Source organism: Arvicanthis niloticus, chromosome 7 (assembly GCF_011762505.2).
Source record: "Arvicanthis niloticus isolate mArvNil1 chromosome 7, mArvNil1.pat.X, whole genome shotgun sequence".
Classification (NCBI taxonomy): Eukaryota; Metazoa; Chordata; class Mammalia; order Rodentia; family Muridae; genus Arvicanthis; species Arvicanthis niloticus.
This window is the reverse complement of record NC_047664.1, coordinates 67,301,214-67,317,122: the sequence shown is the minus strand read 5'-3', so window position 1 is coordinate 67,317,122 and position 15,909 is coordinate 67,301,214. Positions and strand designations below refer to the sequence as shown.

At 43.8% G+C, this 15,909-nt stretch overlaps 1 protein-coding gene across 2 annotated transcripts in view; it reads right to left on the bottom strand.

Moving 5' to 3' along the window:
• N4bp2 (NEDD4 binding protein 2) overlaps positions 1-15,909 on the bottom strand; it is a 126,622-nt gene that overhangs the window by 46,703 nt on the left and 64,010 nt on the right. The window lies entirely within an intron of this gene.

The following is a 15,909-nucleotide window of genomic DNA, read 5'->3' as shown; positions in this document are numbered from 1 at the left end:
AGTTTGTACCATTTGCCTATATTTCTCCTTTCCCTCCACTACTCCATCCACACTAACACTGTTTTTTTCCCTATCTCTGTAAATCTCACTTCCCCCCTCCTCTATTTTAATTCCACACATAATTGAGACGGTACCGTGTTTTTCTTCCCATGTCTGGTCTGTGTCACTTAGCCTAATGGCCTCCAGTTCACCCATGTTATGGCACGGGGCTCCTTTTTTTAGAATCCTGCATAATATTTACAGTTTATCCTTTTTCCATTTGCTGCTGGACATTTAGATTGTTTCCATGTGTTAGCCAGCCCTGCAGTGAGCACGGGAGTGCAGATGTCCTTGCAGAGTAGTGATCTCATCAGCTTTGGGAATATGCCCAGAAGAAAGGGGGATGGTGGGGTCCTATGGGAATAATATTTTCATCTTCCCTAGATGCCTATAACTGTTGTCCATAATGACTGGCCAGATCTACAGTCCTACTGGTGATGTACAAGGACTTCTTTTTCCCTTCTCCCTCATCCTCTCCATCATTGTCGATCCCTGTCTTTTTGGAGCAGTAGGTGAGGCATTAAGTGGTTTGGTCTGGGGACAGGTTCTCACTGTATAGCTCAAGCTACCTTGGGCTCCAGATCCTCCTGCCTCAGCTTCTCAGTGTGCACCACCACGTGCAGTCTCCTGGCATCTTGTATTTTTTCAGTGTCCCCCTCCAACACACACACACACACACACACACACAATCGTTTCTTGCTTTTATATTCATTAGTAAGTGAAGACATGCTGATGGCTCCAAACACAAACCTGTGCTTTGTATGTCTCATCATTGCTTCTGGGAAAGGAAAGAAGAAATGAGAAAAGATCAAAGGGAAACATGGGAGGGGAGACAATCACTACCGAGTGCAGTGCGGGGTGGGCGATGGGCAAGGTATTTGGCAGCCGTCCAGCCTAAGCTCCCCGCAGCGAGCACCCAGAACTCTGAGCTAAGCTGTAAGCTGGCCTCAGCTCAGATAACACTCTAAACCGCTGCTATGATTCCCACAGCTGAATCTGGGGAGACACAGAATTCTACCCCTGATATCCATCTATATCTAAGAGAGAACTTGAACCTGAGCCCTTTCTGTCTGTCTGTCTGACATGTAGACTGTCCTTCAGCATTATGATGACGTGGCCTACCCCTGTGGCTTGAAGGAATTTGCCAAGGGTCCAAGACAGTCTAAGAAGAGCTAAATAAAGCCTGGACACTGGGGTGTACCTGGCAGAGTGCTTGCCTATCGAGCGTGAATGTCTTGGATTGATCCCTAGTACCTCATAAGGTAGATGTGGTTGGTGGTGCATGCCTGGAATCCAGCCATCCGGAGGTAAAGGCAGGAGGCCTAAAAGTCCAAGGCTATCCTTGGCTACACAATGAGTTTGAGACAACTGTGGGCTACATGAGGCTCTATCTCAAGAAATAAAGGAAAGGGGCAAGACGACAACTCAGTGAAGTCTAAGAACCTGGGATCCCATGGTAGAAAGAGAGGAGGAACTCCTGACCAGTGCCCTCTGACCTCCGACCTCTGACCTCCATCCCTAACACTGTCCTGGGGTCCATGTGCCCAGGTATACACAGCCACGCACACACTCACACAGATATTTATCATGAAATTTGAAAAGACTTCTTTTTAAAGGCCTTTACTGCTATTGTGTCCCTCCTTCTCTCTTTCCTCCCTCTTCCTGCCTCTCTCCCTCCCCTTCTTCCCACTTCTCCATGCTGCTCTCTCCCCAAGTTACTATACTCTTAGCCCATGTTACCTATAGGTAAATGACAGACAGCGTTTACCTCTACAGACTTTTGGGCTCTCTTTAAAGTCATGGCTACACCCATTTATCAGAGTTGCCACTGACTCTTTTTCAAAACTAGCCTCGGGTGTGTGTATGTTTTGGACTTTGTGCTATTGTTTACTTAAGACTAATGCAGCAGGCAGTGTCCTCAAGTGAGCTGATCCAGACCTACAGTGGGGCCTGGGTCGGGAACAATCATGTGTCCTGTTCCACATTCTTAAAGAAGCAGCCTCATTCCAGGGAACATGTGGGATCTGGCTCCACTCTCCTGGAACCTGGGGGGGTCAGTCCCACTCTCCTGGATAGAGAGACTGTGGCAGAAACTTTGTGACTGTGTTAGAAGAAACATTTCTGTTGTCTTCTCTCACCTTCTTCTAGCTACCATGTTGTGAGGGAACCTGGGCTACACTGGGCACCCAGGTACGGGAGTCCTGGAAGATGGCTTGGGTTCAGGTTTTAGGACAACAGCTAGACATTCTGATATGTGTCTCTTCAGGAGATTCTAGAACCTGTCTTGAGTCCTCAGTTTCCATCTTCCCATGAGGCCTCTGTAGCCATTACGTCTTTTCTATGTCTGCCCTAGCTCCTGAATAAAGACGTGGAGACTTACTCATGAATGCCCAGATATCCTGTTCATACTAATCTAAGTTTTGCTCTGTGGCTGTCACCTTGCCTCAGTTTCATACGTCCAACTTCCTCCATGTCTTGAGTCTCCGTGGCAAATCTCCCACACCTATTTCCAAGAGTTCCTCTCTCTCTCTCTCTCTCTCTCTCTCTCTCTCTCTCTCTCTCTCTCTCTCTCTCTCTCTCTCTCTGCCAGATGTTCCCACCTGAAGGGCAGAGACACATCTTCACACAGTACATACAAACACTATGCTTACAGGCCTCAGTCACCATGGAAACGGACAGATCACTCCCACTGTGCTTGCACTCTTGCTCTGTATTATCCAAATTCCAGACACACAGAATCTACGAATATGATAAAAATTTTATTTTATGTCAGTGAGTTCTCGGGACCTTATTACATGGCAATGGGTAACGGGAATAAAATCGGTTCACGCTTTCAAGTGACTGTACAATTTTTCATACTATGACTACAGCATATGGCCCAGTCAAGGACCTGCCTTGTTTCCAGTTCTTCTTACTGTGAATATTAATTACTGCAATACATATCCTTGAAGATACATCACTTGAAGGGCTAGAGAGATGGCTCAACAGTTGAGAATGCTGGGTACTGGGACACAAACCCAGGCCTTAATAGTTATTCAGCTCTTTTAGCCAGACACCTAGAATGATTTTTATTGTGGTTTTCTTTTTCTTTATTTCTTTCTGTTTTTAGTGGTTTCTCTCCCCGCCCCCTTTTTAAAGATAGGGTCTTACTATGTAGCTATGGCTATCCTGTAACTCACTATGTAGACTAGGCTGACTTTGAATTCACAGAGATCCACCATCAGAAATCTGCCTCCTGATCACTGGGATTAAAAGCATGCACCATACTCCCTGAAAGAATGTTTTTTTCTTAAACCTCTTCCATTAACTCTACATCTTGGATTTTGCTGAGAAATTCTGTAACTTTTACTTACTCCCAGGTTCTCCTTAGGTCTCAACTATCTTAAGAGTTTTATATAACATGTAGACTGCATATTTTCATTCATTCCATGAATGAATGAAATTTCATTCCATTTCATTCATTCCATATTTTCATTCATTCCATATTTACACATGTAAATATGTGTATGTATGTGCACAGACACAGTAAATCCTGGCTTACTTACCCTTCACCTTTGTCTGTATGTACATATGCGTTTATATGCATGTACATATGTATACACACACATATGTATGCACACACACACAGTAAATCCTGGCCCATTGCTTACTTACCCTTTACCTTTGTATGTATGTACATATGTGTTTATATGCATGTACATATGTATGCACACACATATGTATGCACACACACACACATTAAATCCCAGCCCATTGCTCATTCATCCTTCACTTTTGTACTTCTCTCCTATATTTAAATCTCTTTTCTCATAATTTGCTGTTTGGTCAGAGACTTGTAATCCTTTCTCTCTCTCTCTCTCTCTCTCTCTCTCTCTCTCTCTCTCTCTCTCTCTGTGTGTGTGTGTGTGTGTGTGTGTGTGTGTGTGTGTGTAAACATGTGCCTGTTTTTAGCATCTTTACATTCTGTCATTCACACTGGCAGCTAGATGATTCCTCACTGGACAAGGCCTTTTTGGTTACTTCCTGGTTCTCTCAGTTGTCCAGCTATGACATCATTATCTGATGTCCCTTTTTTCCTCCTATCTAGAAACATGAGATTTCCTCTGATATTCAGAAATTTTGACAAATGTTTAGGTGTATACTTTTTCCTGCCTGGAATTGAATGAACACCTACAACCTACCAATGCGGGGTTTCATTCACTCAGAAAACATGCTTCCATCAAGTCTAGCTTTCCCCTTATTCCCTCTGGAATGGCTGGTATGTCTTAGACCCTCAGGCCTGCCTCCCTCCCTTGGCTAGCAGCAGCTATAGTCTCAAAAGAAGACTGAAATGGAGGTGATTCATTGCCTGAAAATACTGCACCTTCTTAGACACTAGCCTGATTAACCAATATTTGATATATTACAGCCTGGAATGAAATCAAACATAGAGAATTTACCCTATCATGTATCTATTGAGATGTCTCACTTTGCACTCTATAAATGTGTACAATCACAATATACACATTAAAAACAAAATGATAAAATATATTTAAGAAAAAATATACCATTTGCATATAGATAATAAGTGTAATTTTCATTATATGTGACAATATACATCTATTAATTGTATCTACTTTTTAAAATGTATCTAGCTTTAAAACTGGTGTACACAGGTTACAGAACAACTATTTAGGCAATGAAAGCTGGGTAATCTGCCAACTCTGAGGTTCTGTTTCTTAAAGTCTTCAGAATTTTTTCATATGTAACAGAAACAAAAATTATCAGTGTGGGAGTGTTCACAGTTTCCTTCCTCCTCTGACATTTGTACCCTGATCATTTTCTGTCTACAGCCCCCCATCCTTCCCATTGGCTTATCAGACAGGATAAATGCAAACAAAGGAGAGACAGAAGCAAAGAGTTGAAGACCTCAGTTCAGAGCAGTGGTCCTCAACCCTCCTATTGCTGCAACCCTTTAATAAGGTCCCTGATGCCGTGGTACCCCCTACCAGAACATTATTTTTGTTCTCATAACTGTAATTTTGCTACTGCTATGAATCATAAACACCTGGTATGCAGGATATCTGATATGCCACCCCTCAACTCGCAGGTTGAGAACCTCTGAGAAGGTTTATAACCAAAAGATCTGGGAGTATGCACTATGGAGAGGAAAAAAAACACAAAGAGAAAAGCAAATGTGTGAAGGCGTTTTGAGAGAAGGGCAAAGAGAGGAGCATGGAGACAGAAACTTTGGGGTATCTAGGAGACATGAGAAAGTGTGAGACAGAAAGGCTGCGGGGAGGGCAGGCTGAATGGATCACTCGCCCTTCTGTCTGCGGCCATTACACAGAGCACACGCGCTTCGTGTCAGGCCACCAGGAAGCACAAGTAAGAGAGTGACTCTGTAAAGGATTACGTGTATGTGTCTTATCTGTGTGCACAACATGTGAGCGCAGGAGTCTGCAGAGCCCAGGGGGTGTCAGATCTCACCGAGGCTAGACTTACCGGAAGTTGGTAGCTGCCTGCCTTGAGTGCTGGGTACCAAACTCGGATCCTCACAAAAGCAGTATGACCTCTTGCCACTCAGCCATCTCTCCAGCCGACTCTTTTACTGCCCCCTTCACATGACACTTCTGAAGTTGAGTCATTAGGACCACTGTACTAGCTGGTTTTGTGTCAACTTGGCACAAGCCAGAGTCAGCAGAGAGTAAGGAGCCTCAGTTAAGGAAATGCCCCACGAGATCCAGCCCTAAGGCATTTTTCTCGGTTAGCGATCAATGCGGGGAGAGCCCAGCTCATTGTGGATGGTACCATCCCTCTTTGGTCCTGAGTTGCCAGGTCTGGGCATGGCTGCATAAGTGGAGATGCGACATAGTTCCTGCCCCTGGAGCACCGCCAGGCCGTTCATCCCATGACCCCCACCACGTGTGCTGATGGTTGCTGTCACCCCAAGTTGATCTGCTGTCTTTACTACTCTACTTTCAATCTTACTTTCTGGGAAATATACTTCTCCCATTACTCAGAGCTAATCATGCCATAGTAAACGAAACAGACCAGTGTTCTGGAAGGAGGAATGGAGACGATCCTGAGGCTGTGGAGGACGAGGAAGAGGCCCTCATGTTGGCCTTCAGGGTCATGGGAAAGGATCGAATGTAAACATATGGGCCATAAAAGCCTACATGATCCTTTTGGAAATGTTTCATTGCCAGACTTGGCCTTGAGTTTGGAATCACGAGGAAGCACTGGTATCCTCCGGTCCGATGACTGCTGCACTGATAAGCCATGGTGAATTTAAAGATATTAAGGATAGAGAGAGTGGTTTCAGGAAGAAAGGATATGGATAGAAAAATAAGAAATTATGTATGATTTAGGAATAATTAGTATTGGAAGGAGAGTGGAATTGCTAGAATAAAAAAATGAAGATTAGGGAATTAAAAGAGGGCAGAAAAGCCTATAAAAGTTAATGCTCCATTTTTTTTTTTTTTTTTTTTTAGTTGTTTGAAGAATTGAAGATAACAATGCCTGGAAAGATATCAGAGAGAGCTAACTGTTTTACCGTTTTATTTACATAACTTTGTAAGGAATCATTTTAGTTTTAGTATGTTTGTTATTTTGCTATTCTTACATGGAAGCAGTTACTAAAGACTGCCGTCTGCTGTACCAGAAAACTGGAAGAGCTGTGGCCAGCTCCCCGGAAAGAACAGACTGTGGAAACCTGTAAGGACGTGTGCTTTTGCTCTGTGCTTGGTCCTGGTCTAAGGAAACGGGGGCTGGAACTGTTGACCCGAGACTTATAGAGTTTATGTAAATCTAAGAACTCTTGATAATTGTTAACAATGATCAAAGCCTTGATGATATGGCTTTAGTAAATAAAAAACTGCTCATGCTCTCTCTGGAGGAATCATGGAATTAAGAATTAAGCTGAAGAATAAAGAATACTGAGACTCGTCAGGGAACAGAGAGAGTACCTGAACTAGCAGCTTCCACCTTATTACTGACTCTGAGTCCTTAACAAATCAGTGCAGTTCCCATTCCAGCCTTTCTCAGGACTCTCCTCGTGCTGAGGCAGGACCCTGGTCCTGGGTCCTACAGGAAAGCAGGCTGAGCAAGCCAGGGAGAATAAGCCAGTCAGCAGCATCCTTCCACAGCCTCTGCATCAGCTCCCGCCTCCAGGATCCTTCCCTGTTTGAGTTCCTGTCCTGATTTTTGTTTAGTGGTAAACAGCAATGTGGAAGTTTAAGCCAAATAAAACCTTTCTCCCCATCTTGCTTTTTGGTCCTGGTGTTTTGTCAAAGCACTTGAAACCCTAAGACACCCCAGAATCTATTTATGTGTTTACACGGTACACAGTGTGTGTGTGTGTGTGTGTGTGTGTGTGTGTGTGTGTGTGTGTGAGAGAGAGAGAGAGAGAGAGAGAGAGAGAGAGAGAGAGAGAGAGAGAGAGACCTAACTACATATTTTCTGTTTTTAACAAGAGAGAGAGAGAGAGAGAGAGAGAGAGAGAGAGAGAGAGAGAGACCTAACTACATATTTTCTGTTTTTAACATTTTTATCTTTAAATATGTGCAGATATGTGTGTGTGCATGTGGGTGTGTGCATATTATTGTAGGTGCCTATAGAAGCCAGAGGCACAGGAGTTTCTTCGGCTGGAGTTGTAAACAGCCGTGAGCTGCCAGCCCGATGTGGAGTGTTGGGAATTGAACTCCATCCTCTGGAAAAACAGCAAATGTTCTTATCCACTGAACCATCGCTCCAGACCCTGCCTCCCTTGTTTCCTGTTTTAAAAAACGGGATCATAGAACGAATAGCTTTTCGTATCTTGCTTACTTTTTTGCATATGCATGTGTTTGTTAGCATGTGTATACACTTATAAACACGGGAGTCCAAAGCTGATAAGAAGTGCCTTTTGATTGCCCCCCCCCCCTTTATTTATTGAGATGAGGTCTCCTGACGAACCTGGAGCTAGCCAGTTGGCCTTGGATTCACTGTCTCTGCCTCTGAAATTCTAGATTACAGGTGGCCCAGCGTTTACATGAGATGTGGCACTATTAGGAGGTGTGGCCTTGTTGGAGAACTGTGTCACTGTAGGGGTGGGCTTTGAGGTCCTTGGCTCAAACTCTACCCAGTGTGGAAGAGAGTCCCCTCATGGCTGCCTTTGGATCAAGATGTAGACCTCTCAGCTCTTCCTGCACCATGTCTGCCTACAAGCTTCCATCTTTCCTGTCGTGATGATAATGGACTGAACCTCTGAAACTGTAAGCCAGCCCCAATCAAATGTTGTCTTTCATAAGAGTTGCCTTGGTTATGGTGTCTCTCACACAATAGAAACCCTGAGACACCAGGTTTGCATTATGGGGCACTTTATGTACTGAGCCATCCCATCAGCTTTAGTGTGGCTTTTTAAAATTATATTTTGTTGGTTTTTCATAAATTCAGATGGGAAAACAAACAAGGAATATGAAACTGAATTCCCACTGCAAAGTGATTCAGAGAGGCCCCAGACCACATCCATCCTCGTGAGCCCTTCATGAGCTTCTCCTGTCACGCTAGCCGTCTCCTCCCTCCAGTGAATACAGAACAGCAGAGTAAAGAATAATCTTCACATATCCTTCTTCCAGGTGTCCAACCAGGGTGAAAGATGGGCGCTGTACGAATAAAGAAAACATTCTTTTCTAGTTCACCGGTCGGTCTTCCAGCAGGCTGACTTTCAATCTTTCACTCTACCACAGTCTCTAACCTTCCTGGGTAATGTGTATTGAGAGCGGATGACCTGGAAATCTGGTGTTAGCGACCTGACCTGCTCTACTCTGATGACAACCATCTCTGTGATACGCCACAAATCAAACTGTGGGGAACAAGGATCCTCATGGTTAATATTTCAAACTCTTGAAATTCGCTCCCTTCCTACCTCCCCCAGCTTCCCTTCGGCCTCTGACTCTCTGGAGCTGTTCTATGTCTTCAGGACTCCATTTCCCTGTAATGTGCCCGATTCCTCACCTGGGCCACTTCTCCCTTAGACATAGTGTCCTGAATTGCTCCTGTCACTGTAAATCTGATGGGAATCTCTTCAGATTTAGTAGATACCATAGAGATAGTCCCATGGGGGGGGGTCTTAATCTCATTGATAAAATGATTTAAGAATGGACTCTCCAGTGGAAACTCAAGCCTGTGGACACTTTTATTAACACTTAAAAGACAACACCCAGCGCAGCAGCAAACTTTCCCAGTGGAGAATGGGGGAAGATGTCAAAGCCAGGCCATTTCGAGTGAAGTCAGCTGCACGGTGGACCAGCCGAGGTATGGTGGGAGGCAGGCGTAGGGAGGAAGAGTAAGGAAGCCCAAGGTATTAGGGAAATCATGCTTAGAACATATAGGAAGGAAAAGTTAGGCTTTTCAGGAAAGGCAAGCAGACTTACAAAGTTGTTACACCTAGTGGTCTTGGGTTTGTTTTCTCTGCCGGTTAAAGAATTAAAAAGCAGGAAAGCAATCTTGAGGGCAGTAGCAGGGGAAAACTTAGACACAGCAGACAGTCAGTGAAGAAAGGCTTTCACTGGGGTGAAGACCAACAGCACATCAAGGCACAGACCCTCTGCAGGCCAGGTTTTTAGGAGCCAAAGCCAAGAGTGCTAGGGGGTTTAAGGATCTTTGAGGGGTCGTCCTCCTCGGACTCAGGATTGGTCAGTTTGAACAAGACAGACAGACTCACAGGCACACGACCTCAGGGGAAACATTATCTTGGCTTTGGCCTTTTGGGGTTCATTCCAGGGAACTGGGGTGGCTAATGACAGAACAAAAGCTTGCTAGGCCTTTGTTTTCAAATACCAGGCTTTTGTCTCAAAGTCAGGAGATACCCAAGGAGTGGTGGCCATGCTGTTAGCTTGGTTGTAGTCGTGACTCCACAACATGTGTGCACACTAAAACGCCAAATTTACACCGTAGTAGGCACATTTTTGTCATTAATAAAACTGAAGACTTAAAAATGTGGGAGGGGCTGGAGAGATCTCTCAGTGGGTAAACACCCTTACTGTGCAAGCATGAAGGCCTAAGTGTGACTCCCCAGGATCTAGGAGCATGGGTGTGTATGCCTGAAGGATTAGTGACCTAAGAGCCCCTGCTGGGCTAAGAAACTTGACTTGATTGGCCACACCTTCAGGCTGGTGGGACCCAGAAAGCTTCTGATAAGATCAATGTGCCAGTCTCTGCAGCAGGAGCCTGAGGGTCAACCATTCCCAGAGTTTCCTTTTCTGCCCTATAAAGGCTGCAAGGCCCCTGCTCTCTTTCATTGTTCAGATTAAAGGACGATCTGCTTCTAAAGAGATCAGTTTCCTTTTATTTCCATGTCACTATCAATCCTGGTCTAACAATGCCAATAACCCAAGCACTGAGGGGCAGAGACAATGTTCAGTGGCCGGCCAGCCTAGCTGAGACAGCTCTGCAGTCAGTGAGACCCTGTCTCAACAAGGTGGACAGTAACAAAGGAAGACAATGTCGCCTGGCTTTCCCATGCATGTGTGCGCGTGTGTGCGCGTGTGCGTGTGCTCGCGCACATGCACGGAAGGATGGGAGCTTGGAAGTTGGAAGTAGACAGAGCTGGAAAGTGTTAAGAAATTAGTGAAAACAGCCCTGAGACTAGTTAGGGAAACCCATGAGGCTGGTAAGCCTTGCATGCAGTTAAGATGAGTCCTGGTTTCCCCTTAATTAATTGCAAGTCTGAACAACTTATGTCCCATGCTGAAAGGAATGTACCATGCAGGGCACAGGCTGTGAGCATGGCTGATTGGTCTGAATCCTGGTTCTATGGCTTCATGTGCAGTCTTGGACAAGATGCCTCAGCTCCTCCCTGTTACCCGGAACTAACTGTTCTGAGGACTAAGCAAGTTAGTGCACGTAAAAATAAAAGGGTACAGAGACCAGGAGTGGGGTAGAAGCCAACGATGAAGTCTTTGGTGGGGACTGTTCATCTTACATGTTTAGCAAGTTCATTTAAAATTCAGGGTCCAATCGTGAGGGTAGAAATCTGCATTTTAACTACATATTTTATGGACAGTTCTTGCACATACAGCTTGAAAACCACTACTTTTGAGAAAAAAAAAAAAAAAAAAAAAGCTTAAGACTCGAGTCCCACTCTTTTACACTTAAAAAGAAAAGCAAAGTTTACAGTTCTAATACACCCATTTTTGTTTTCATGTACAAAAAGAAAAAGCTACATCAGATAATAATGTGTATCATTTGCTGATGGATAAAATGATGGAAGGAACTTTCTTTTTTTTTTTCCTCCAGACAGGCTTTCTCTGTGTAGCCCTGGCTGTCCTGGAACTCACTCTGTAGACCAGGCTGGCCTCAAACTCAGAAATTCACCTGCCTCTACCTCCCAAGTGCTGGGATTACAGGCGTGCGCCACCACTGCCCAGCACTTTTTTTTTTTGTTTTGTTTTGGTTTGGTTTTTGTTTTTGTTTGTTTAGGAACTTTCAATATATCGTGGAGCTGAACCACGTCCTTGAGTGTTTTCGATTGAGACCAGGGACTCATGATGAACTTGAGCTCCTGATTCCTGAAGATCCCCCTTAACTGTGGGAAGCCCCTCCCTGTGACTAAACCAAAAGGGTCTGAGCTCTAGCACTCATCTCCCTCGGGTTCTTCACTATGAATGTAGTGACCAACCCCAATGCCGCACCTTCCCCGCTATGACGAACTGCACCTTCAGACTGTGAGCCAAAATAAGTCCTCCTTCCTTAGCTTGCTTTTGTCAAGCACTTTATCACAGCGGCGGGAAAAGTAACGACTACATGCCAAACGTCTGGTTGTTCAGGGTCTTGTCAGACTGCAGAGTCTACTCATAAACTTGTGGACAAGTGTTTCCCCAAGATCCCTAAGTAGCTGGCCCCCAGTCCATCTATCTAGTCCCCCCAGTGTAGCAAACATGGACATCCCCTTCTCCTGCTCCACTTGTAATAAGCTTGCTTCCCAGACCATGCCTGCAGATGCAGTTCTCTATGGAGAACAGGTCTTACTGAGGTCAGGGGTACAGGGAACCTCTGTTGCTACTGCTCACTCTGCTGAGAAATCACATAGCAGAGATATCTCGGTTTTCTGCAAAGCTTTTCTGATATGTTCTTGGGGTAAGCTAATCTGTGGTGGTAGCTTCCTTCCTGGTGCCTCACCTTTAAATCTGGCAGAGGTGGTAGCTACTAAGCAGGTTAATTCTGCCATGTTCAAGAACTCATTCCAGAGGCAAGCCTACCTACCATCCACATCTTTAAATAACCCACCGACTTAAAAGAAAAAAAGTTTTCAGCCAAAAAAAAAAAAAAAAAAAAAAAAAGTCTGTACAGTTTTAAGTGTATTCAAAAGCAGACATTCAATATTCATCCCATTTCAACAGTTACTGATTTACGTCCAAACTGATTTTGGTTTTGAGACAAGATCTCCCCATCCTGTCCAGAGTAACTCCAAATTCATGATCCTCCTGACTCTGCCAATCTATGCTTGAATCCATGCAGACCCTGGGTTGCAGCATTAGTTAGTCCCCACCACTACCACCTACTTTCAAGTAAGTCCCCACCGCACTTTGTAAAGCAGTGAACTCTAAAGGATCCAGCATGAGCACTGCCCACTCTGTGCTCACACTGTTAAGCACCTCTTACTGCAGGACACTTTGCTTTGCTGAGCCAGGACCCACATAAAGTTCACAGACTGCAACTGGCTGACATCTCAGGCCTTGATTGTCTACACCCTCCTTTCATCCATGTTCCTCCCTACAACTGGTTTGGAGGAAGCCATCTTGTTTGCTTCCCAACTCTTCTGTATTTTGGTGCCTGTGCCCGATGGTTTGCTTTTGGCAGTTCATACTTAAGTCTTCCATAATTCTTATAAATTGTTGGATATAAAGGCTTCACTACTCCCCAAAATGCAGGTGAGTTTCCTGAGCCGGCATTAGCCTCTGTGCCAGGCAGATAGCAATAGCATAAGTAGTCTGAGAACACTTAAATATAGTTCCTATCTTGAAAGATGGGGGAGGGGGGGACCTGCTACTTCTTGACTGCCATGGGCTATGTGACTTTCAGCTGTTAATCTGTGGAAACCAAAGATTAAACAGTGGTCATGTTCCTTACAGGCTCCTGGAGTGGGGAAACAAAGCGATCTGAGTTATTCTCATCCCTTCAAGGATGAAGTGTCCCTCAGGGTGCTAATTTATGGGTTGTCTCTTATTAGTACCAAGTTTTCTGGGCTTTGTCTGAGTTGTTTTCCGAGGTAGCTGGTTTTGGCAGAGCCGTTAACCTACTTGCCAATTATGCCATGTTTTTAGAGTGTTAACACTTTCATTCGGAATTTATAGTCTTCCCAATCCCCCCAGGGGGTCAGTCCAAGTATGAACAAAACATGCTCCTATCTCATATTAAACAGAAAAGGCTGATTTAACAATACCAGACGCATGACTAGATGGATTCGCATCCTTCAAGCAGCTCTGAGCAAGCTCTGCCAGGTCACATAGCTCCTTTCCTAAGGAAGCCCACAAGGCTTCCCTGATGCTGTGAGTAGGACTTGTTCCCACAGTAATACTTACATTTTCTTTAGAGCACACCCTAAATTTCTCAGCTTGTTCCCACAGTAATACTTGCATTTTCTTTAGAGCACACCCTAAATTTCTCAGCTTTTGAAAAATGTGTCCACTGTAGAACAACTTCACTTGTTATACCATTGATACAATGAGAACGCAAGCTACAGGCCTCAAGACAAGGTGTTCAAAACAAGTGTGGGTTTCTTAAACATGTCTCACAGCCTCTTGTTTAAAAGAGTGTTTATTATCTGATGTCATGGGAAAGAAAGTATCTTCAGCACCATCTTGCAGGACCCTTTAAAATAAGTGGCCTGACTACCAGCCAGCTTCACCTCACTTGCACAGCCTGCAGCTTCCTGCATCTGATGAGGCAGGCCACTGATGAGTTGCACTGTCATTTCTTCACCCTTATGTAATGAGTATGCTTATATTGCAAAACTTCAGTGATATTAAAGCACTAATATCTCTTCAGCTATTAAAAATAAATGAAAGAAGTTGTGACCACAAGTGTGACCACAAGTGTGACCACAAGGACAGCTCCAGAACCCAGCAAAGGCAAGCAAACGCACATAAAAAATACTTCCAAATGTTTCAATCTTTTTCACTCAATTATATATTTGAAGCAGGAGACCTGTGGTTAAGCTCACCCGCCATCTGCAAAACAGTGACCTTCTCATCTCCCCAGTGCCTTCTTTATAACCAGGCTCTGAGTGCTCAGATGCAGATGGAATCCTAGCTCCTACCCTGTTTTACTTGTTGCAAAGCATGTGTACCAAATATTGAGCTTTTGGACATGATGTAATTAAAAGAGGAGGCATATAAAGTAATATGCAAATGGATTAACTAAGCATTAACACCAGGAATAATCTACAGGCTACACCCAGTTGCTACCACTAGGTTGTCAACTCAAAAGTGATCCTGTTAGCAGTCAAATGATGAATCAATTTCCTCAGCCATTACTAACTAAGATTGCTTGAATGTTTAAAATCAAAATGCATAACATTGTGGGTTTTCCTTGTTACTCTTTAGTATCTGGAAATTATCAATCACCTGCTAAAGGAATGCATCAAGAACTAGTTTCTTCTTATTTGTGTGTGTATGTGATAGTAAAAATGACAAGACACAGACTGAATTCATTCCCTCATATCTATCTCTTTCAAGAGAATGCTTAAAACTTAGCTAAATATAGGCAGTCTGAAACAGATAACTTCCCAGACTTGCTTGTAGGTACATGTGACCACATGACCACATTCTGGTTAATAAAATGCAAATTGAAATGTACCACAGAGCTTCTAAAAAGCACCTTTCAAAGCACTGGCACCTGCCTGCTGCCACCCTCCCGTCCTTCCAATAAAATGGTAGAAAATTAAAAGGACCTTAAATTCTCCAAAACAGATCATGGATTAGAGAGCTCACACTTGTCCTAGGTCTTTATCTCTCATATTTAATATCAAGAGAGAAATAAGTCATTATGTCTTACCCAAAATACTTGGTCACCCACCATCCCTCCCAATGCTGGCCTTCTCTGGATAGAGGAACTTCATAAGTGAGAGATTTTCAGACGTGTTAACCAGCCACCCCTCCCCTCTTTTCTTTCCTTTTTCCTTTTTAAATTATTCTTTTTTGAGACAGAGTCTGACTATATAGGTCTAGCTGTTCTGGAACTCACTATGTAGATCAGGCTAGCCTCAAACTCACAGAGATCCTCTTGTCTCCGCACCACCACACCAAGCTCACATCTTTCTTTAGGGACATATGTAACTGTTACATACTAGGACAGTCTAGGTTGGTATTGTGCCTCTGCCACTAACTAGCAAGCCAATTAACTTCTATAGTCCTGTAGGTTTCTATCCATTGAACTGGGGTAGCACTGTCTATGTATGTAAGAAGATCCCCTGGAGACCCACAAGTAAACATATATGAAAGTATTAGCCAGTATGAATCACTATACACATTAATTGGTGAGACTATAAGACTATATTACACTGTATCTTCACTAACACGTGCTCAGGAAATATTTGTTGAATAATTTGTTAACATCTTTGATAAATTATTCTTTTTTTTTTTTTTGAGCTGAATGAAATTGATGTTAGAGTAGTATCTGTGTTCCTAATGGGAACAAACAACAACTCCTAATTTTGATGTCAGTCAAAAGATGCAAGGGTGTATGAAGAGAGAAGCTAACCCACCTCTCTGGGCCAAAAGTGAACCCACTTGCAAAAGCAACACAAAAAAAGCCAGCACAGTTGTACAGAAGTGGAGAGTCTATGACACTGTTCCTAAAGAGTCAGACTCATCGTTAATATTTAAGTCACTAAACCTACCACATCAA